General features: G+C 36.3%; 1 protein-coding gene across 2 annotated transcripts in view; it reads right to left on the reverse strand.

Moving 5' to 3' along the window:
* Positions 1 to 19,403, reverse strand: part of LOC121371900 (serine/threonine-protein kinase 33-like) — a 63,106-nt gene extending 43,703 nt beyond the window's left edge. The window contains exon 1 of one of the 2 annotated variants that reach the window (XM_041498129.1): positions 19,251 to 19,403. The gene's annotated coding sequence lies outside the window, so the exon portion shown is untranslated. Of the gene's footprint in view, positions 1 to 4,264; positions 4,572 to 19,250 lie in introns of those variants that run through there. The other variant, XM_041498130.1, reaches the window with a different exon arrangement.
* Positions 19,404 to 25,195: the final 5,792 nt, after the last annotated feature.

Here is a 25,195-nt window from a genome sequence, read left to right on the forward strand (position 1 = left end):
CAAGACCGCATCCTGCTCATGTCAAAGAACAAGGTTGGCTTTGTAATAACCAGTGCCTGTTTGCACATTTAGTAAAAATGATTATTGTTGATCATTTAACACTGACATAAATAGAAATAATTATCCCCTCAGTTAGATGCATATGTGTCTTGTTTAAATGAAATCTATTAAACAACCAACAGACCTACAAATATAATTAAGTACAAGTCACTTTAAGAAATTGACAGCGATCAAAACAAGTCAATGTTGGTAAATAAAATAATTTTGTTATATGCCATTCATATGCTGAACAAATCATGGGGTCAAATGGAAAAAAAACCCATTAGTGAGCTTTTACATGTATGGGTATGTATTTTACAGTGTTTGACAAGATCTAGATTTAGTTCCTTTAATTTCAGTGTAATCCTGGATTTATGCACAGCCCTGATATTAACATATTTTCATTGAGCAATTAGGGTATGCAATTAAGTAGGCATCACGTATATAATGTTCTCTTATTTTGTTTACCATACTAGCTAGCATCTGTATTAATACATTTTTAATGTAACTTGTTAGAGATTTCTGAAGCTGCAATCAATCCCCATCTTAAAACACTCTGTGGAAAAGTGCATATAAAAGATCCCTTGCTGCATTAGGGAAAATTTATTAGGTTTCCTCTGATGGCTACGTATCTGAATTACCAAATGTTTGACATTCAATAGCAGACGATTAATTAATCAATGTTCTCTAGTGGTGTCGTTAACCAAATAAACTTTAACTTTCTACAAATAAAAACCATGAACAACAACAATTTTCATGAATAAACTCCTGTATCAAGTGATACTGTAAACTGCCTAATTCATATTTCTCATTATTACTGGCACTACCGGTAATGCATTATAGGTGATACAGATCTCTTCATTTGCAAAAAGCAATTGATTGCTTTCCTGATAATAATTCCAGGTGAAATTTTTTTAAGAAGAGGAGTCCTACACAACCAGCAACATACAGACTAATAATAAAGCTGAATGATGAAAGGTGTGAAAAGAAACACTAACCACTTTCCAGGTTTCAGTCAGTGCTCACACTGGAACAAACTTTGGGTTTAGCCAATTTTCATCTTGTATTTCCTTGAAAATTATTAAAATGTGGTTAATTTAAGGAATATTTTATTAACTTTGAATAAAAATTAGCAGTTGGCTAATTTGGCAATGGGCAAGGTGAGCTCTGCAAAGTTAAAAGTTGGGATTTTTTGGTGTGTTTTTAATGATTGATTTACCATTGGCTGTTGGATATCAAACATCTGGTAATTCTGACAGTCTTAGAGAGAAAACCTGCTACATGTTACGATTTGTAGCAAGGAATCTTTTATATGCACCACCACAGACATGATAGCACATACCATGACCTTTGATATACCAGTTGTGGTGTACTGGCTGGAAAAAGAAATAGCACAATGGGCCACTGACAGGGATTGATCCCAAGACGGATTGTGCATGAGGCAAGTGTTTTAGCACTGGGCTACATCCCACCCTGAGGTGAATACAATACAACTGACTGCCCATGAAGTACCCTAAGACAATGATGTACACATTACAAAATGACACTACTCTACAAATGTTGACTTAGGGATAACGGTGGTACATAAGCAATCAAATTAGTTTTCCAAAGTAGGTTTTTTGTTGTTTTTGGGTTGTTTTGGGGATGTTGTTTGTTTTGTTTGGGGTTTTTTTTTTTTTTTGGGGGGGGGGGGGGGGGGGGGGGGGGGGGTGTAACAGGCTAATTTGTATATTGCAATAATATTATCAGTGAAGTTGATAAAAAATTATGAAATTTGAAGGACTGATAACAACTGCTGTAAATATATGTGAATAATTCAGATGCCACTATAAATTGGAACAACAATGACAAGATAAATACTGGTATCACAAATCTTTTAGAAAATACAAGCATGTTTATGTATTATGTCATTCATGTATATCATGCATAAAAACACTTTTACATTAGTATACTGACAAACAGTTTTAATATGTAGATTGTTAAACATTTTAATATGGATATAAATATTAATACAGGAATACATGTAAATGTATGGCAGGTCTACAAACTATAAATTACTGCAATAAGAAGTTGTGTATTTTTAAATCTGGGTTCTTCATTGTATAATTTACATGGTGTGCATACACAGTCCAGGGTAAATAACCTCTGCCGTGCTAATAATCGTTTCAATTGTTGAAAATGATTTGCAGTGACATAACTCAAACTTACTCACAAAGCAATCTGCAGTGGGTGAAGCATGAGAAATTGTCAAACTGGTTCAATTGGTTCCAAGTGTTTCAGGTCGAGTCGGGTCATGTCTGTGTGCTAGTTAGATTAACTCCATTATTAGGGGGATGCATTGGGTCACAGCAGTGATTTTAAAACAATAGGGCCAAACTTCTTTAGAGGTACGTTATGTATCACTTTCCAACTGTATATGAAGGCAGGAGAAGAGATTATCCAAGTTCTCAACAGAGTAATACATACAATATATATTTAAACCATAATAATAAAGATCTGACATAGCTGCAATATAATATCATGGCCACTTGCCTCTATAATAAATGATACCAAAAGTAATGAAGCAGTTAGACCCTTAAAACGTCTCCTACATCAAGCTTTGATGTTGTTGACTGTATAGTAATAGCTATTTCATGAGACACGGTCTGCTAAACAAACTGCAGATTGTGAAGAGAATAACTGACGGCAACTAATATGTCTAACCACCAGCTTACAGGTTAATCAATAGCCGACCATACTTCTTTATTGCAAGCTCATATCTGAAATATCCAGCACACATAAAGAAAGAATAACATGATCGTACTAAAAGATTGCAAAAACAGAAACGATCATGACAACACAGACTGGTTACCAAGCAGAACTTAAAACACAATGCATATTAAAGTTGTACACTGGTGTAGGAAGCGGGGGGGGGGGGGGGGGGGGGGGGGGGAGGAGGAGGAGGAGAGAGTGATGATGATGTGCCCCCCCCCCCCCCCCCCCCCACTTTTCAGATATTTTGCTTTTTATTTGCTTTATAAGTGTAAAAGTGCACCCCCCCCACACTTTTGGCACCTTCCTACGCCACTGGTTGTATTAGAACACGATGCATATTAAAGTTGTATTTCTAGGAATACAAAGTAAAAAGTAAAGTTTGTTTTATTTAACGACGCCGCTAGAGCACATTGATTTTTTATCTTATCATTGGCTATTGGACGTCAAACATATGGTCATTCTGACACTGTTTTTAGAGGAAACCCGCTGTTGCCACATAGGCTACTCTTTTTTACGACAGGCAGCAAGGGATCTTTTATTTGCGCTTCCCACAGGCAGGATAGCACAAACCATGGCCTTTGTTGAACCAGTTATGGATCACTGGTCGGTGCAAGTGGTTTACACCTACCCATTGAGCCTTGCGGAGCACTCACTCAGGGTTTGGAGTCGGCATCTCGATTAAAAATCCCAGTACCTACCAGCCTGTAGATCGATGGCCTGCCACGACGCCACCGAGGCCGGTCTTCTAGGAATACAGGTATAATTACAAGTACTAATAAAGTACTTCAAAATATCCTTTATTAAGTATTAGGAAAATGTGGATTCAATATCCAATAACACAAATAAATAGATCAAGATAATTTGGAGAGAGAGAGAGAGAGAGAGAGAGAGAGAGAGAGAGAGAGAGAGAGAGAGAGTAAAATAAAATAAAAATAAGTAAAGAATACAATATCACAAAATCAAATCCAACTTCATAAAAAGATTTGTATTACAGTAACTGTATTCATATTGAAACTTGTGCTTTGTTTTTCCCCCTGCCTTTAAGTAACATATAAAAAACCTGAAAGACCATTAGTGTGGACAACTGAATGATGAATAATAAAATACATCTCAGCTGAAACCCGTGTTTGGTGGCTGTTTGAACTGATTTGTAACATTACAAGACTTAATTAACAAGGTAATGTTAATTAATAACCATGCACCAGTGTCAGCGATAAGCTCTCCAAATAACACATCAATGAGCCCAGTCTGAATGATTTTAATTGACGGCCGACATGTCTGCAGCTCAGGAATGTGGAGAACCTGTTATTTAGCCAGCGAAATGCACCTAGTCACTTCACTTGAACCGGAGACAAGAAAATGACTATTGATTTTTAAGCCATATATCATGTAGCATTCAAACTGCAATTACAGTTCACTTTGTACACAACTTATAAGAGTGGCAAAGACAGGAAGTGCTAAAAATACTTACAAATGATCCAGTAAAAGTCATTCAAACATTGTTTGCTGTCCGAGATATCTAATGGCTTTATATTGACTACCTATCATAAATCTGATCCGTAAAACTTTCACACCACTCCTTAACACAAAGTGCTACTCTGGTGTTAAATAAGCTATAAAAGTTGGTGTCACTTATTTATAAACAGACCTGCTCAATTCACCTTCTTCCACACAGGCTTTTTTATCCCTTATTTTACACGACTCCAATATTCAACATCCCTAAATTAAAATTAAGGTCATGTTATTTTACTTTGAGAAAACAATTTTAATATTCCTTTCCTATCCATAAGCTACTTATTTCGCACAAATATAATACTGTCATTTGATGATGATGAGTACCGTTTTCGTGACCCATAGCTAAATGTTCTTTCTTCTGTTGTAAGTATTAGAATTACTTGTAGTTCATTTTGTTATGAAATATCACCTCTCACAAAAACAGGTTTTTTATTACAATTGTGGTATATTTTATATAGTTATCTGTAAATGTATGACAACAAAAATGATTATCGGCCAGCAGGAGGAATTGGTGTTTTACACGAGAAGACAAACATAAATGAACAGAGCATTGGCGGGGTGGGATTGGTGTGTGTCACTTTCAGAAATCAATATAGATATATTGAAATCATTATTAAAGTAACCTTTATAGTTTTTGAGAAAGTTATTTGTACTTTGACCAGTGTAACAGGAAATTTACACCCACCCTGAAGATCTTCCCCCAGAGGGGGTAAATATATAGGAAATATACCCCCTCCCCATAACATTTACCCCTCCTCAAGTTTGTTGTTTTTATATTTCTTCAAGAACAAAAAATATTTGACAGCTGGTAATCGTTAATTTTTGGTAATTCATATGTTACCAAAATATAAGCCTTTGGCCACAACTCGACCATTCGAACAGTAGATGAACATAATTTCCTTTATTTGTTTGGGTATTAACTGTTTAATTTTTTACATGTTTCGGCATTATGTTTTTAGGGATTACAGGTGGATTATATGATTTCATGGATTACCCGTTATATGCTGGAGAGTATTCAGAGGGTATTCTGATTTCATGGATTACCCGTTATATGCTGGAGTATTCAGAGGGTATTCTGATTTCATGGACTACCCGTTATATGCTGGAGAGTATTCAGAGAGTATTCTGATTTCATGGATTACACGTTATATGCTGGAGAGTATTCAGAAGGCATTCTGATTTCATGGATTACACGTTATATGCTGGAGAGTATTCTGATTTCATGGATTACACGTTATATGCTGGAGAGTATTCAGAGGGTATTCTGATTTCATGGATTACCCGTTATATGCTGGAGAGTATTCAGAGGGTATTCTGATTTCATGGATTACACATTATATGCTGGAGAGTATTCTGATTTCATGGATTACCCGTTATATGCTAGAGTATTCAGAGGGTATTCTGATTTCATGGATTACCCGTTATATGCTGGAGTATTCAGAGGGTATTCTGATTTCATGGATTACCCGTTATATGCTGGAGAGTATTCAGAGGATATTCTGATTTCATGGATTACCCGTTATATGCTGGAGAGTATTCAGAGGGTATTATGATTTCATGGATTAACCGTTATATGCTGGAGAGTATTCAGAGGGTATTCTGATTTCATGGATTACCAGTTATATGCTCCAGAGTATTCAGAGGGTATTCTAAGTCAAATTCAACTTGGACTTGAAGGGTTTTGATCATTAATTTCTTAAAATAATTTGTTAATTGTGTGTATTTTAGTGTGTTTTGTTTTAGAACAAAGTATACATTTTAACTGACCTGTCAGTTCATGCATCAACAATCAAGCCAATGGCTCAGTGTTTTTCTTATTACATCATGTCCCTTTGATTCTGGCAAGCAGAATATGTTTTCTTACCAACGTCAGACAGGAATTTCAGCCTATTTCGACTTACTGCTGTATAGTGGTTCTTTGTTATTTTATAATTTAATACTGCTCTCTGAACTCTGAAAACAGTATACCAGCCCCCACCCACCTCCAGCAGACATCTTCCAATGCTTATGACACTATATACAGTATATATATATATATATATATATATATATATATACATATATACACACACACATACAGGGCTAACAGTATACCAGCCCCCACCCATCTCCAGCAGACATCTTCCAATGCTTACGACACTATATACAGTATATATATATATATATATATAAAATAATTAATGTATTCCAGGCCTCCCAGCCACTTGTACATATTAAAATATAGGAAATATAGGAATTTGCGTACCAAAATATAGCAGTTTTATAGGAATTTTGAGGTCAAATATATGAGTTTTATAGGAAAGTTTGGACCGATTATCATGATTATAGGCATTTTACATGGATTTCTAAAGACATTTACATTACTAATAGTATGTTCTTACCTTGCATATGTACACAAGATACCATCTACTACCTCAACAAATATATACCAAGGCTTGCCAGCAGTCCATGCCATTATCCAGGATACTTTGAAAGTTGGTGCATCTGGTGAGCAGGATCTTGATTGGCACTTGATACACATTTTATTCATCAGCATTTTTGCAAAACAATTGAGTCAAATATAGGAAATATAGGAAATGAATCTCAATATGGGAGTTTTATAGGATCCTATAAAAAATATAGGAAATATAGGAAAAATAGGTCTGGGAGGCCTGGTACTATTCCACAAATTCATGTGTTGTGTTCCAGAAATTTTCTTCACTGATTTGCGCACCGTAATCAAATTGATTAATACACCTCACAGCTGAATCAGTTTGTTTACATCAGGCTTTAGGCTGCAACCCGTAAGATTTGACCAATTTGACATCAGCTAGGGTTTAGGCTGCAACCCATAAGATATGAGCAATTTGACATCAGGGTTTAGGCTGCAACCCATAAGATATGAGCAATTTGACATCAGGGTTTAGGCTGCAACCCATAAGATATTAGCAATTTGGCATCTGGGTTTAGGCTGCAACCCATAAGATATTAGCAATTTGGCAAATTTGCTATATAATTTTTTTTTACCAAATCCAAATTTCATTTAGTCAAACAGCAAAAATGTTAGTATGTCTTTAAGAGACAATTTTCGAAGTAGCTTTCTGGCGAGATAATAATGAAATATATTTGTCAAATCCCAACTTTTAATTCGCATTTGGCGATTTGACGATTGACAGCTTAAACCCTGTATTTTTGTGTAATATGGTGGTGCAGGGTTAGTATTTCACCATGGCACCAGCGACAACTGCCGTAGTTGTTCTCTTTACTTGCTGTTATGCCCTGAAAATCTTACGGCATTGGCAGCAAGAAAAATGCTGCAGTGTCATACCTGGTTTGCCACGTGCCCATCCAAAATATTTCATGCTGTATATGTATCCTTCTTTGTCCCATATTGTTTTACTGACCATGTCAAATAAAATGTGTTTCAAAAACACATATTTCTTGCAAGTTTTCTTTTAAAATTTATTTGCATTACAACTTTTGTCAACAATAACCCAGGAGGGTATACAGAAATGCCCAGGCAAGGGAGAATTGAAAAAAGTAAAGAACAGGAGCAGCAGCCAAATGTGCGAGGCTAGCCAATGGCTTAGGTATGAGTGCTTAATTAAACTTAGTTTTGTCAATTGATATAGTTATTAGCTGTGGAATTGCTGTGTGTTGGTCGTGTAAAGATCAGAAGACATTCAAGTCAGTACAAATGTGCAAGAACCACACACACATCAAAACACATCACCCCTTATAGAATTAGAAACCCAATTCATGTTAAAGGGAAGCTCGCACAAGGCTTTTGGACTGGTTTGCATATTCAACGATATATAATACACATTATTGCTTAATTCAACAAGGACAGTTAAATGTGACGGCTATTATATATAACGAGCACAGCCATTTTGCACCATCCCAGTAGTTTGCGAGCCAGTAGTTATGTAATACTTAACGTGTCACGTCAGGAATTAGTCTTTGAACTAAAGAAACAAAACGTACCTGATTTTTGCGGATGCATCGCAATGTTCTGTAATAATATCCATCCCAGTAAGTCAACAATAAGTATATATTATTTTTCAATACAAAATAAACCACCATTGTCAAAGTGTCAAAATAACTATTATGTGTTGTCCATAAATTAACCCACATACTGACATAATAATCGGAGTGTTTTCTGAGTTAACTGGTCTTTTCTTTCCGTGGTCTGTACCTGTGGTTCCTGACTGGCAGGTGTATATTCAGACGGTTCCCAGTCAATGTGTCTTGACACACTAAAAATATGTGCCTCTTTTATTAAGATAACAGGGTACTGTGTGACAACCGCATGGACACCCCTAAATCATAATGGACATTATCAGCCGTTCTGCTTTATTACTGTAAATAATTATGTAAAACCCTTGATTAAGTAGACTTTCCCCATCTAAAATCACAAAACTGAAAAAATTACGTAGTCCCAAAGAAAAGAAAATTATCACTTGGGTATCGAGAGTGGTTGTTTTTGCTCCAACATACCCTACCAATAGGCCTAATAATATGCATTTTTTCTTTGGATTTTTTGAAGAGAGAAAAATACCTCCATTTGGTTCTATTGATGCAAATTGAAATATATTTAGTTAAATAGTTTATTATACTATCAAGTCATTTATGTTGTTTTACAAGTCAGGTTGATGAAAGCAAAGCGCCTTGTTGTAAATTAGAGCATTTGTTTACACTGTGCATACAGGAGTTGGTCGGAGCTGACGTCACTTCGCCCCAAGCTATAGCACTCCCCCAATTAGCAGGAAGAATCATGTATTTTTATTAACTCTAAAATTACGCATTTTTCATTTGTTAAAGTGTCAGTATATGTTGGTGGCCGGGTATGCATCTTTCCAACACTTAAGGCTCTTGTTTGAGTTGACTGTCCCTTTAATAAACCTATGATTACTACTATTAACACAAACTTTTAATTATATTATCATTCCAGGTGCATGGGGTGGAGGGGGAATCTAGGAGGTCGAAACCCCCTTCCCTGCTCAAAGCGATTTCTTTTCAATATATTTCCCTGGAAAGCATTCATATCCAACAAACTGCAAAGGCCAGAGTCCAAGGCCATAGTAGTACAGTGAAATAATTTTTGTCTGAGAAACTTGATAGAAAGTTAAGTTGCTTTCATGCCCCTCTTTTGAATGAAAACGTTTGCCTTGGTGCCCCTCCAACTTGCCTTTGTACCTAAGTTGTTTTTATTAAAATGAAGGCAACACTTGAAATGTCACCCTTGGTGGTGTTCAGCACCACAGTAAAATGTTTGAGGATTAGGTTACATAACCAAACACAATTACAGAATTATATTTTATGCAAGTAAATATATCATTTTATTTTCTAAAATTAATTTAATGTACCGGTATATAAAAATTATTAATAATATTAATATTAATTTAATTATTTTTCTTAGCTTTTTTTTTATTACTCTGCATAATTAATTATCAATACTGTACATTTCATTTGTCACAAATTAGATAATAGTACAGGGTAACATAATTTTTATCAGTGTGGTCAAATTACTACAGGAATCTTTGGATATATTAAGGATTCACAGCTTGCCGGGGTTTTTCACTTTATACTGACAATGTGAAAAAAGAAACATAAAGAAAGAAAAACAGAAAAATACTTGAGATGCTGGTCTTGTTGTCACGACTGTATACGTGATATCAAGTTCACATGGTATTAAGTAACTATTTTGCACGAATCCCCACCCCCCTAGCAAGCAAGATCCCTGTACATGTCAAATACATATACATTTGTAAACTATAAAAAGTTATTTTAAATTTATTTTTTGTTGAGTTACCTAACATATTTTTCATCAATAACACTGGTTTAGCTCAACATACATGGGAAACATGCAAAACAGTTTTTGAAGTTCTAAATACATTTGTACATGGAAACCTACATGAATACCATTTTCTTTTCTCAAAAATAAAATAAAATTGCACGTGTATATCAAGAATTACATATACTAAAAGGCAAACAAACTAGCATACAAATCTTTTTTTTAAAAAGAGAACATTTCTTTATTATTATTTATCAATAAAAGTTAATTGAAAAATCCAGAGTAAAACGTTTTTATTATGTACAAAACTGCTGTCCTTTTTCCCCTATGTCATGTAAAACAAAAGTTATTAATAAGCTTTACAAGAATTTAGATATTTAATGTGTACAATATGACATCACCAATTCAATTTTCTACATACTAAGCAAATTTGTCTCCAACACCCAGCGCATGCAGATGATCTTGCAGTATGGGAGCTCCTCAGAACATACATCCACAGCAACATACAGAATACAAAACACCATAGACAGTGTGTGTGCCTGGACCAAAAAATGGGTCCAAAACACAAAAGAACAAGTTAAATAAAGTACAACACTTGGGCCTCAGAATTATCCTTGGGGCCATGAAAAGCACTCCAATCAGTAAAATGGAAGAAAAAAAAAACAGACCTCAAACCTCTGGAATCCAGGCAACAATGCAAGGTCCTTATCCAGGGAGAAAAGATGAAACGACTGCATTCACATCCACTGCATCAAAAGACTCCAGGAAAAAAACAAAGAACCAACTGACATATAATTTGCAAAAGAAAAATTATGACTGTATCAGCCAAAATGCCTTGCCGTGTGAGAAACTCTCTTCAAATGTCTGGGTGCAAACACACCTTCATGAAATCATGCTGGATGTTCCAGAACTTGCCAAAAAGGGGGAGCAGCAATCACCTCTACAGCTAGCCCTCACCATAGAAATGATTCATGAGCATTATCCAAAGTCAACATGGATCCATGCCTTCACAGATGGTTCAGCAGAGAATGCTATATGAAATGGTGGAAGTGGAGCATATATCAGTTATCCATATGTATCCTCCATCTCCCTTTCCATCCAAGCTGGAGAGCTAAGCTCAAACTACAGAGCAGAAATGCAAGCTTTCATCATTGCAACAAAACATCTGACGGAGGAAGGACACCATAACATAGTGCTTCTCACTGACTCCCTGTCTGCACTCCAGTCACTTTCATCAGGACACACAGACCATATCACCAAACTGCTGCAAACTAAGCTAAATATCCTTGCCCAAAGCAAAAAAGTTACCCTCCAGTGGATCCCAGCACACACAGGAGTTGCAGGCAATGAAAAAGCTGACCAACTGGCCAAAGTAGGTAGCTGCCTTCCACAAACCCAATCCTCCATTTTATGCGGTGAAGCCAAGACTCTTCTAAAACGAAAGTTCACACATGATTGGAAGACCAGAAACAATGGATACACCCCTGACAAAGACTGAATAAACCAGTTAGACAGGAAAGAACAAACTATAATTTTCCGTTTGCGAACTGGACATTGCCGGCTGGAAAAACACCTGAAAAAGATGGGTCTCGCGGATACTGCCCAATATGAATGTGGTGCTGAAGAACAAATGCCAGAACACATCCTACAAAACTGCCCACACCTGGAAGAGAACCGTCAGAATGTTTGGACACAAGACCCACCCCTCAATATCAAACTCTGGGGACTTCTCGACTACCTCCGGAAGACGTCACATTTTGTCGTCACATCTGGATTACTGATCTCATACAGCCAAATCTTGATTGAACGCAGAAGTACATACTATGCAAGTTGATTTTCGTGGTAACCAAAGCAGTGCCCTGACAAGTGTAACAGTGTTCCTGCTGCTATTGCATTTTGTTGTCACAGTTGATTTTCCTGCACCCTCTTTAGTTTCCAGCATTCTACTATATTTTACAGCACCCAGCTCCACTATTTCAAAATGCACTTTTTCACACACTGAAAAAACATTAATTAGTATGCACACTGAACATCATAGGAAACAAGCTGTGGTGCATATGGGAACACAGCTGATGAGAAACTTCAGTACAATTCTGTAATATGTATTATCTGTTTGTGCATTAAAATATATCTTCAAATATATCCTATAAATGTACATAACACTCACATGTACTCCAGAATGCATCTAAAAGCAACTGAAATATCTAAAACAAAATATACATAAGAGCATGCCCCCAAATTCCCCTGGCTCAGTTTACGTCAAACTATTTTGCCAACCCTGTGAACAAAAATCCTGGAGAAAACACTTAGTTACTTAGCAATTCCTAATAAAATATTACAAACAACGGAAGTGTTAGTGTTCATCATCCGAGTTTGATTCGCAAAGAAAACAGACATCATTTCATGCACTCTTCATCTTCCCCAACAACCTAGAGGCGATGATCTCATCTTTTGGATGCTGATAAAGTTCTGCATGTCTTATACAGGGAAATGTGCCACTGTGACTTTGGTCTATGGTGAAGACAAAAGGAGGTGGTATCAGAAGAGGGAACGTGCACCAGGGTAAGCACAGGTGGGGGCCAAAACTCAACTGCCTGCGTCATCACCCATAGTCCGACCTGCCCAGCCTGCTATGCCAGCCACAACCCAGCACGTGAGCGTGGTGGACACGCTGGCTAGCCCCAATTCTGCTCATCAATATCCAATTGTGTCACTGCCACCACGAAAGAAACCTCTTGCCGAGTCGATGGCAAAAGAAGCCTCCTGTTAGTCGACAGTGAATGAAGGCTCCTGTTGTGTCAACACCCCATCAAGTCGCTATTGGAAAGAGTAAGGCCACTGCTCCACTAAGTGACCATCCAGTCAGAGCAAGGCCTCCGCCTCCCCAACAGAGTACCAATCCTTCAGCATGGAGTCACAGGTCAATAAGATCTGACCACGATTTGCCAAACTGCTTGTGGTTGACATCACAGACACTTCGCTTCTTCTCGGTGGATGTGTGGAGAAAGCTTTCTTACCGCTGCCGGACGGTAACAGACGAATACTCTATCCATCGTGCTTCACCACCAGAGGGCGAGGTCAGCCTAGCTAGAACACATCACAGTGCTCTACGCTCATTTTTATACTTTACTCTTCTTTGGCTAGTGGACCAAAAGATTTTACTCGCCAAGCTTAAAATTTTACTTTCCAAGCTTAAGATGTTACTTGCCAAGCTTAAGATGTTACTAGTTACACTACTCTTTTTGTATGATTTATGCATGTGTTATAACCATCATAACATTATACATGACTTAAGCAGCTGGATTAAATAAATAATCTGAAACAATGTAATTGTTTGGTTTTTACTCATGAATTTAAAACGAGGACCATTTCAGAATTGATCACACGAGGGAGGTGGGAGGTATTTAGTTAATGCTTTAAAAAATCATTGTTTTAAAGACGTTGCCGGTAAGTAAATATTGACAAACAGCACCTCCCCTCCCTCTTAACATTTGTAATGCATCCCATGGTTCACCATAGAACATTACATAATTGTTGAAATGCCCACTGTGTAAAGCATTGTTTAATAATCAGTCTCCATTTTGCACGTTTGATTACAATGTGGATAGTAAGAACAGCGAGTGAGCAACCTTTACTTGATTTTGTACTGGTGTTCTTCAATCGAATGCAACAACCAGTAATGTACCATTGTGAATTGGTTACCGTATACACAATATAGTATTTGGAACTTCTGCATGATCCAGAGATCGATATCAAATGAGATATTCCAAATAGTTGTGTGCATTAAAATAGCACACCAATCGAAGTATTTGGATTGTTTTCGGAAGTATCTGGATTGTTTCGTCAAATCACTGCTAGCACTAACATCAGCGATAAGTTCTGAACTGTACCGAAAAGGAATACGGAATTCACAATAATCAATCGAACAACTTCGTAAATAACTAAATGTTTACACTGCACAATGGTGTCAACAAATTTCTTTGGTTTTCGCTGTCATATGAACGCATATGCCAAATAATTTAATACTTAAGATGTTTTTGGAATCAGATGCCAGACGCCGACAATAATAAATTCAATCAGTCGTTACGCCAACATTTTGGTCGCATTGGTTACCATTTTGGTTGCAACATAGAGCACTGCATCAACAAGATGGCACCTACACACAAGAAATCCTACTGAGAACAATGGATAACATCACCACACACAGGATCACCAAAGTCTTACTGGAGTCAGAGCTCACACATTGTGCTTTCTGGGGATTTCTACCTACCTACAAAAGCAGCCACCTTCTTCAGTCACCATAGTGCCAACCTTTCCCTCCAGACTTAAAAACTTTTCTACTGACACCTCCCCCCTCCCCTCATGTCTTTTTTGGTAAATAACCTGAACTTTATTTTTGGCAGCCTGACAAAATTGCTCACATCACCCTCAACTTTTGGACAAGCAATCCAATTTTTTATTTGGCCTTTAATTTAATCCAGACATGATTTTTTTTTTTTAATTCTGCCTACCTCAAACTTACACTCCCTCCTGTCCTGTCCCGGACTTAGTCATTGGCATTGTCAGAGGCTAAAGTCTGAGATGCGTGTGCCTGAACTTCAGTGGATATGGGTAAGTGAAAAGAGTTCCAATCCTATTCAAATCATTTATCTTTTATCAGCTAGCGATATCAATGCGATTGATTCATTCAAACAAGATAGAAATAAAAAGAACAAATTTTTTTTATCCCACATTAGAGGATTTCAGTATATTTTATGCTATTTCAAGCAGTTTGTATTTCACAAAAGCCTCTTGCCTCAGACAGTCGACCCGATTGAGCTCCATACACAAGTGTTGACAGTAACCAGTTGCAAACTCTGGATCCTTTGTTTTAATTGGAGTGTAATACCGTGACAGATTTCTCACCAAGAATGGTGTTATTTAACTGTCAACGTCTGTTTAATCTCGTGACCAGCTCAGCGTTTTTGACAAATGTCTAGCCTAGTCGCAGTAGACTGATACTACTGTAGGTCCATCGGACTTATGGCAGACTTTAAAATCACAGGCGTCTGAAAAACCAGTCACATTGACCACCGTTTATTTCTTTATTTATTATTTTAAATCATGCATAAGATACTGATTCATCTTCCTCCATTTTTAGTCACTTTCTACGACTCAATATTGGTAATTTTAAGGAATAAACAAAAATGACTTAGTAAAATTAATAGTTTTAGGGTTTTGTAAAGTTTTGTATTTAGATACTTATTGTTCATGAAAATGTTCTCGAACTGTGAAGAAAAACCTAACAAATGAATGAAAAGCAGACAACAAATTGGATGTTGATTGTGCGAACTGTGCATGAGAAAACAAACTGAACAGTTAGAAGTATAACACAGTTAGGGACGTTGATGATAATGATATATTTAAAAGGCCATTCTCGACTTGGTAGCCACTGTAATGTGGTTTCAACTACTGGAGACAATTTAATTAATACAATTATATATTAATTTTAATATTACATTTCTTTGTTTAGAATAATAATGTACATCCATTGTTTGTAATAATATTACATATTATGTAATTTTGATCTTTTAATTTTAAATCTTTGTTAGACAAAGGCTGCAAAGTTTGGAATGTCTGTTAAAGAAATGCAAAAATTATAAACTTTTTAAAAAACCCATTATTTCACTTGCATTCATTTTATTATATATGCATTCATTTTATTACATATGCATTGTACATTATATGCAGTCAAAGATACACATGCAGTGTTTGTGCCAGAAAATCTTTTTTGGGTATAGCGCTATGGAATTGAATACAACCACAGTCAACCTCCCCCAGAAAGAAAATGGGTTAAGTTTAGGGTTAGGGTTAAAAAAATCATACAGTATTGATCATAAGAGTAATTAAATTTGTTAAAAAGTTAACTTAAAAATATAACATATGCCAAACAATTTGGGTATGGCACCATACACATTTAGGGCGGGGTGTAACCCAGGTGTAAAGTGCTTGCTTGATGTGCATCGGTTTGGGGTTGGATCCCTGTCGGTGGGCCCATTGGGCTATTTCTCATTTCAGCCAGTGCACCATCCTGTCGGTGGGATGGTGCATATAAAAGATCCCTCGCTACTAATGAAAAATTTTACCAGATACCTCTATGACTGTGTCAAAAATGACCATATGTTTGACATCCAATAGCCGATGATTAATAAATCAATGTGCTCTAGTGATGTCATTAAACAAAACAAACTTCTTCTTCCATACACATTTTACCCTCTAGCAGAAACCCTGATATCCACCAATAGATATTGCCCCTTAACAAGCAAATATATTTATGAAAATCTGAAAACTTGTTCATCTAGACTGTCTCAGTATGTTAAAGTGCTGTTCCAGATATATGATGTATTGAGCTATATCAATCAACATATTATTTAATATGATTAGAAAAAGGAAAGAAAAAATGTTTTAATTATATACCGGTATACTTTCCATTTAAAAATATTCCCCTGAAAAACAGAACCAGCTGAATTCGCTTTGGGAATTTCCGCAAGATTTGATCCATGACATCACGAAAGGAACTCATTTTGATAGTCAGTGCCATTGTTCATTGCATCTTTTGTGTTTATTATGGTTAAACTGCATGTTGCTGGCAGCTGTAGCAATACAAAAGCCGATAAATTTAGTGAGACAGTTGTGTGTGAATTTGATTAAAACAATGTGGAAAGACTGGACAGGAAGAAAATACCAGAGACTGTTGCGACAGCAGACACTTTAGTTTCGATTCGTCCGCACTGGCTTGTCGGCTTCAGCGAGATATGGGAATACCATGTGTTATAGCTTTTAAAAAGTTGCTGTACCAACAATTTTTCTTTGACACAAAACAAATGACAACACGCTGATGCCATCCACACCGAAACGACCCTGGGGTGCATATTGTCAACGTCCCAAACTGCGTTACGCTACCAACTCTGATCAGTTTGTTTTCTCATGAACGGGTCATGCAATCAACATCCGATTTGTTGTCGTTTGCATCTGGTTCATTTGTGAGGTTTTTCTTTACAGTTCAAGAACATAATAAAGTACAGCCTAGTCCGTCCCATTCTACAAAAATGTTTTTTTGTAAATAATTTCAGTTTGCTTTGACATAAGAATAAAAGTAAAAAAAGAAGCTATTTTTAGAAAACAATTGGCTTAGAAATAAATAACTTGTAAATTCCATAGTATGAAAAAAGGCGTTCCCTGTGAGACAGACTATAAATACATTAAATTAATTTTACTATACCTTCATATAGAGAACACCTTTTAATACTATGGAATTCACTACAATACAAGTGATTTATTTCTGAGCAAATTGTTTTTAAAATTGCATACAAAAATATTATTGTTTTGTGATTTCCAAAACACTTTTACTGTTTTTCTTACGTCAAACCAAACTGAAATTATTCACAAAAAACATCTTTATAGGAGGATGGGATGGACAATTTTTTTTTCTTTTCTTTTTTCTTAAAATGACCGATATCAGGTCCACTTGACTAGTAGAATTCAAGTGTTATTTATCGTCTTTTCTACTACATCACAAGTACTAGAACATAGTGTAGCAAAATAATTTGCACAAAAAGCTAAAGAACAAAACAAGAATAAAACTTGTCATTCAGTGGTAAGCTGTCTCCCATGAACATTTTCATCATCATCTGTCAGGCCGGTGGTTCTGCAGATGACGTTCCAGGTTCAAACTGATAAGGCATTATTTGTTGTGTTGCACAAATTATATATTAGTCTAGTCAGCGTTCGACATTAAAAGTTTTCGGCAGTATCCCAGTTGGATACTAACAATTCAAAATCTGGTATCCCACCTGAAAATTTAGTATCCCACTTAAATGAAATTCATAAATAACATCATAACAAACTTGGACGATACCGTTCTCGTTCCTAATCTATTGCTACACCGCAATCGAAATCGCGGAATTCGTGAAATTCGCAATCAAACGGAATGGCAAAAAGATTTGCTGCATCTATTTTTGTGTAATACTGACATAAATTAATATTTAGCAGTAATCAATAAGTGTTTCTGACATTACTAATGACAAACCTACCTGCATCAATTTTCTGCAGATGTGGAATCAATATCTCAAATAAAATTTGAACGGAGGAAACATCCAACAAAAACAATAGCGACTAAGCGGTTCCCAGCATTAGACTGAGTACAAGTTGGGGGAGATATTGTTACGGCATAGCATTAGACTGAGTAAGAGCTCAAAAATATTGTGACTTAACTTCACCAGTAAATGACGACTTTCACTGTTTCATCAAAAAATAAAAAATGCAGGATTAAAAAAAACAAGAACCTTATATGGTATCCCGGTGGGATACTGGGTTCTTGAAGCATGGTATCCAAAATTAAATTCTGGTATCCCCGGGATACTGGGATATCATTAATCTCGAACACTGCTAGTCGTCATCACTACACTATTCATCGAAAGAATTGCATGAAAACCGAGCATGGCAGTCGCTGTCAGTCCCACTTTTACTTGCACTGGAAGTCATCTAGTGATAGGTTTCTGTGAAGCGAGTTCCCTTTATAACATCATGGCTATTTACAGGCAAATGTTTTTACTGAGAATTTTACTTGGTCGTTTCTGGCAGTGTTCTATGGGAGTGGTTTTTTAATACTTTTATGGGGAATTTTCATAATTATTGATTTACATATTGATTTAAAATATTATTGCAATGAATTAAGAAGGCTCTTAATTGTGGAATTTGAAATTTTAGTGTATGGTTTGGCACAGAACTTTAACTACTTGCATGTAAATAATTTTATAGACCTATTAGTTGTTAACCATACTATGTTATGTACATATATGTAATTGTTATTGCTTTTGTACCTGTTCATTGTGAGTGTTGTGTACAATAAAACTGAATTCATATGATAACATTGGTAATGTCCATTCCTTGAACAGCTTAAGCCTTAATGAGGGGAGGGGGCCAGTGAATTTTTCTGCGGTCTAGTAACTTTTCTAGGCTACTAGTCCCCCGGGCCAGTGACACTATTTCTTAATTTCTACCCCAGCATATCATTAGTGTGAAGACTTTACACTGAACATTTAATAATTAAAAAAATATCACTTAATCAGCTGAAATTCATTGAAAAACGAAACTTCGTTAGATAAACCGAATCATTCTAAAAACTTACCAATTTAATTTGCTGTCATATTAAAATGAATACGTATTCCTTGGTGCTAGTGTCATAACTGCGAAGCGTGTAACAAAATCATATTCAGAACTTATGTCATCATTAATTTACAAGTTTGATGTGATAAAAAGTTCTGTTTAGGTCGTCATAGGCGCTTTCTGGATGTCAAGCAGAAATATGCGCAAACAAGTGCGCAGATTTCTAAAAGGAAACTACCAGCGCCATCTGCTGGAGGATAACTCTAGTAACACATTTAAAAGTAAGGTGGCCTCAGACCACAATTAATTTCGCTATATGTTTCTATATAGCCTTAGTGGCTATAACATTTTTATTAATATCAGCAGGCCCGTGAAGTTTTGTATGTACCTTTGCCTGCATGGGGGACACATACCCTGAAAAGGACAACCCCTGTTGTCCAGCTCTTTCTCCCAGCATATTGGTTTAAACAGACACACCCTCTAAACCAGGCCGGAGTACACCCATTTTACACAAAAAGCACTACTTTTGCATGGGCCGGAATTACCACAAACAAGTCTTCAATGTCAGCAAGTTACACATGTTTACACACTACATGCTATCCCCTGTCACTTCAGTCAAACAGTTGCCACTTCATAGCTGTCTGCCATGAAATAATCACAGTCAAACAGCAGACTACTTGCGCGGTGAAACTTCCGGATTTTGGACAACCAAATGGGAAGATAACTGTAATCTGAGGCCTATCAGTCCATTTTTCCCCCTAAAAACTGGCCCACACTAATGCATTCCAATGATATACATATTAAAGCAATGCTCAGTAAGTATCGGGATGTCACCTTTAAACTGAGAGTATATAGAGGATGTATTAAAACACTACCACAGTGCCTTGCCATGGCCAATTTTAGCAATGGAAACTTGAGGGACACCAACTTCAAAATGTAATAACTTTATCAAATTTTGGAATTTCTTCATACAATGAGCAGCTATTTTTTCTTCTACATATGTTCTATCTGCACAGTGTTGTCTTGGAAAGATTTTGAAATATTTAAAGGAAAAAAAATCAATCATTAGATTTTACTCATTTTTAATGAAATATTAAACTTAAATTTAAATTTTTGAAAAAAAATAAAATCTAAAACTGTAAAATTTTGCATTTTAGATATGATAAGTGGAGGCTTAGTAAAGATATGGTGACTGAATTCATGATACATTATTAAAAATGTGTCAGAGGGATGGTGAAAGTCACAAAATTGGGGCCATTTGCAACACATTTTTACACACTAATTTCAGGGAAAATTAGACATGATAGGCCTCAGATTCAATTTTGACCTGCTGTATTTACTTGATCTACTTCATTTACTGTATTATACATGTAGCCACTTTGTGAAAGGCAAAACAGTCCATATAAATGCATATTAATATGAATATGCCCTACAGATATTACTTAGGTATACACCATAATATGTTTTTTGTTGACGACAACTTTGAAAATGAAGATTTTGTCACAAAATGCTGATATAAATCCTACCAAGAGGTACTTGCACCATATTTTTCAGTTTCCAGTGATAACTGTCAACAAGTGTAGTCATGTGCCAGTGTCTTGGATACCTCAGTGTAGTATTTCTTGATTGGAAGGATGTTTGTAGTAATGACCACTGAATATGCATTATGGATTATTCTGCCATATGTATTACAAGCCAAATGTTAACCTTTTTGGCACATTTTCTGCAATAAACTTGACAAGTATACCAGCATCTGATTACTGAACACAATAAATACATTCAGACAGCAAAGAATATTAGCCTATTAGATTTTCTAAGGATGAAAGACCATTTTTGAAAAATGACTGAAGTGTGTAATTTACATAAATGTAGGTGAAATGTATTATTAGAGTACTTAATCTTGTTAAAAACTGTATACTATTTATTTAAAGTGTTTAATTACATTTAGTAGTGATATATTCATTATATTTAGATCTTCTGTCCAATTCCAATAATTGAGAAACTCATTAAAATTCAATATGTAAAAAAAAAAAAAAATCTCAATATTGACTAACAAAATCCAACTTTTGCTCTTTTTTACCAAATTATTAGCTCAAAACTGTTAAAAAATATTGCAACAACCTGTAGTAACATCAGAGGTCATTTTATGCTATTTTGGAGGATACTGAAATTTAAAAGTTGAAAATTTTAATTTTAATTTTTAATATATTAAAAAAAAATGTTTTTTAATTTAATAAAATATTTAGAAAATAAATAAATTAGTTTTCATATTCCTCGCGGTATTCACAATCAGTCTGTGTAATTTCACCTCTCTGGTTGTAATACTTTCATCAGAATCAAGCATTTAACCGGTGTAATGTGTGAACTATATCAGGCCTCAGACCACAATTAATTTCGCTATATGTTTCTATATAGCCTTAGTGGCTATAACATTTTTATTAATATCAGCAGGCCCGTGAAGTTTTGTATGTACCTTTGCCTGCATGGGGGACACATACCCTGAAAAGGACAACCCCTGTTGTCCAGCTCTTTCTCCCAGCATATTGGTTTAAACAGACACACCCTCTAAACCAGGCCGGAGTACACCCATTTTACACAAAAAGCACTACTTTTGCATGGGCCGGAATTACCACAAACAAGTCTTCAATGTCAGCAAGTTACACATGTTTACAAACTACATGCTATCCCCTGTCACTTTAGTCAAACAGTTGCCACTTCATAGCTGTCTGCCATGAAATCATCACAGTCAAACAGCAGACTACTTGCGCGGTGAAACTTCCGGATTTTGGACAACCAAATGGGAAGATAACTGTAATCTGAGGCCAGGTAACATACAATTTTTTATTTATTTTTAACCTCTATTTGCATGTCATCAAACACGGGTTTTTTTTTGCTTTTTCTTTTTTAAATCTACTAAGTATAATCACAAATATTACTGCTAATTTATTGTTACTGTAACAATTTGTTAAAACACAAACCAAAACCAGACCTAAAACTGTTTGTGTGTGTTCCCCTTGTGGAATAGATGTTCAAAATTGTATTCTAGACAATTCCCCCCTCTAGCATCAACATGTGGAACAATTTACCAATAAATACAAAAATAACAAAACTTGTTTCAAGAATAAACTACAAACAAGAGATTTGGCACTCCCGTGAAGCTTATTTTTATGAGGGTGAAAGAACAGAACACACAGTACATTACATTCTTCTATTAGGAATAATTGATAATAAATTCACATGCTTCAATGAAGAAATTCCATTTGTGCATGTGGTCATTAGGTTGAAAATGAGGAACATTTCCTATTAGTGTGTCCCCTCTAAAACAGAGAATGCCAGACACAATAGCCAGGTTATATAAATATCAACACCTTATAATAAGGTGTTGATATTGAATCCGGGTCGTTTCGCCCTTATTCCTATTCGCCCTTATTCCCGTTCGCCCCGAGTCATTTCGCCCTTAGAATGAGTCGTTTCGCCCCTATGTATTGGGGTGGTCCGAAACAAAATGTGGACAACTACAACAAATTTATTTTTCGTTAGATTTTACCCACATTTTGTTCAGACAGAAATCTTGAAAAAAACAGTGGCATGGATTCCACATACTAGATGATAACCATGTCACCTGTATCGACTTCGCTGAGATCGCATGGAGCAAAAAGAATGTAATTTTGTGCCAGCTTCCATTTTGACTTTTTATAGAATATTCTACAAGAGGGGTGAAAGGATATGACTTAATCTAACAACTGTTGAATGTAATAACATGTTATGATATAAATGCAAATGTGATGATGTCATATTATTTTATTATTATTAATATTATTTGATTGTTTAAAGATACCACTAGAGATCATTGATTTTATATTAATATTTTAGAATCTTTCACCACTCTATAAGAGTATTCCATAAAAAAAACAAAATGGCAGACAGCAGAAAATTGCATGTATTTTGCCCTAAACTGGCTGTAACGAGAACAGACATCGATATGTTGTTAAAACCTGTTTAAAAAAGCACAAAACACGCATTATTTTAAAACATTTTAATAACAAAATACGCATTATTTTAATAACAAGGACAACAATGCCATATATAGCATACAAGCATTTTTTAAATGTAAACTGAAGCAAATGGACCTTTTAATATTTCATCAGCATAGATGTAAACATGACACGTCAATGGATATTACAGAGGCCAATTTCGTAAATTTGCAAAAAAGTTGTTTAATTGATTTAATTATTGAATGGTGAGTCCGACAATTACCAAATGTTGCAGGATTGTTCACAATTCACTCTAGTCCATTGTGAGTAAGTGATAGGACACACCACCAAGGTCAAGGTCATCTGGAGTCAATACCGGGTGTGGCCTCCGCGTGTGTTGACAACTGCCTGGCACCGCCTGCCCATTGAAGCAACCAGAGTACGGATGACGTCCCGGGGGATGGTGGCCCACTCGGCCTGCAAGGCTGCTGCCAGCTCGGGCAGGGTCTGGGGCTGTGGTTGTCGCTGTCGGTCCAACTCGTCCCATAGATGCTCAATTGGGTTCAAATCCGGTGATATCGATGGCCAAGGAAGGACATTAATGTTGTTGTTCTGTAGGAAAGCCGCTGTGAGACGTGCTGTGTGAGGCCTGGCATTGTCATGTTGGAACACTGCGTTGGCGTTGGCCATAACTGGAACGATGTGTGGCCGGAGGATCTGGTCAGTGTAGCCCTGTGCATTCAGGTTGCCCTGCACGTGGACCAGGTCAGTTCTGCCAGTGTGTGAGATGGCTGCCCACACCATGACACTACCCCCGCCGAATCTGTCCACTTCCTGCACGCAGTTTGCCGCATAACGTTCACCACGACGCCTATACACGCGACATCTTCCATCATGACGTTGGAGCAGAAATCGGGACTCGTCACTGAACCACACCTGTCTCCATCGCATTTGAGGCCATTGTCGATGAATCTGGCACCACTGCAGTCGGAGTCGACGGTGTTGTGGTGTTAAGATGACACCTCGAACTGTCGGCCAGATACAGAGGCCAGGCAAGCGAACACCCTGCACTTTTATACTGTCGGTGTTCATGTTGCACGTGCAGACAACGCACGTGCAGTGGTGACATGGTTTGCACGTGGCTGCGTTTTTGCGAATATTCACATTTTGGAACTTTATTGTACAGTAGCTGCGTTTTATCGAATGTAACCGTAGGAATGTGTTTGGGACATGCAATGACCTTATATTCACAAAGCATGAACCGGTAGGAAACATAAAATTGGAGTTATAACCCATTTGTACCCTTTTGCGTTTCTTTTTTTGAAGAGTATATAAATGGTGTTTATGGTTGATAAAGGGTTACAAATTGATAATCTATATCTGATTTGCAACTAGAGTCACGTAATTTTTTTTATTCATTATTCACAAACATAAACATGAGGGCGAAACGACCCTGTATGGGAGCGAAAGGACATGGGGCGATCGGGAATAAGGGCGAAACGACCTGATACCGTTGATATTTATATAACCTGGATAATAAGGTGTTGATATTTATATAACCTGGCTATTGTGTCTGGCATTCTCTGTTTTATAAGGCTTATTATCTGGAGATCCCAATTTAACATTACAAGACAATAGTCAAATTTTTAAAGCAGTATTTCATTGCTGAAAGTAAATGTAAATCACAGATAAAACTATACACATTTTAACCCTTCATTCTTCTCATTTCAAAGTGGATTGTTTGTAGCAGACCCTAGTTTCAACCCGTGAAAATGTACATGTACAAAGTTAAATAATCTGCAAACTTGTAATACCAAATGATAAAGTTACAGTGGAGTGAAACATAATTTGTGATGTTGAAATGGGGATGCTGAAACTGGAAAATATTCTTAATAAATACACTAGAGCTTTTCTGCACATTGGGTAAGTTAAAAACATAAATTCTGTTGGCTTATCAGCTCTCAATTGATATTTTACTTTTTAAAAATCTTCA

Source organism: Gigantopelta aegis, chromosome 4 (genome assembly GCF_016097555.1).
Source record: "Gigantopelta aegis isolate Gae_Host chromosome 4, Gae_host_genome, whole genome shotgun sequence".
Classification (NCBI taxonomy): Eukaryota; Metazoa; Mollusca; class Gastropoda; order Neomphalida; family Peltospiridae; genus Gigantopelta; species Gigantopelta aegis.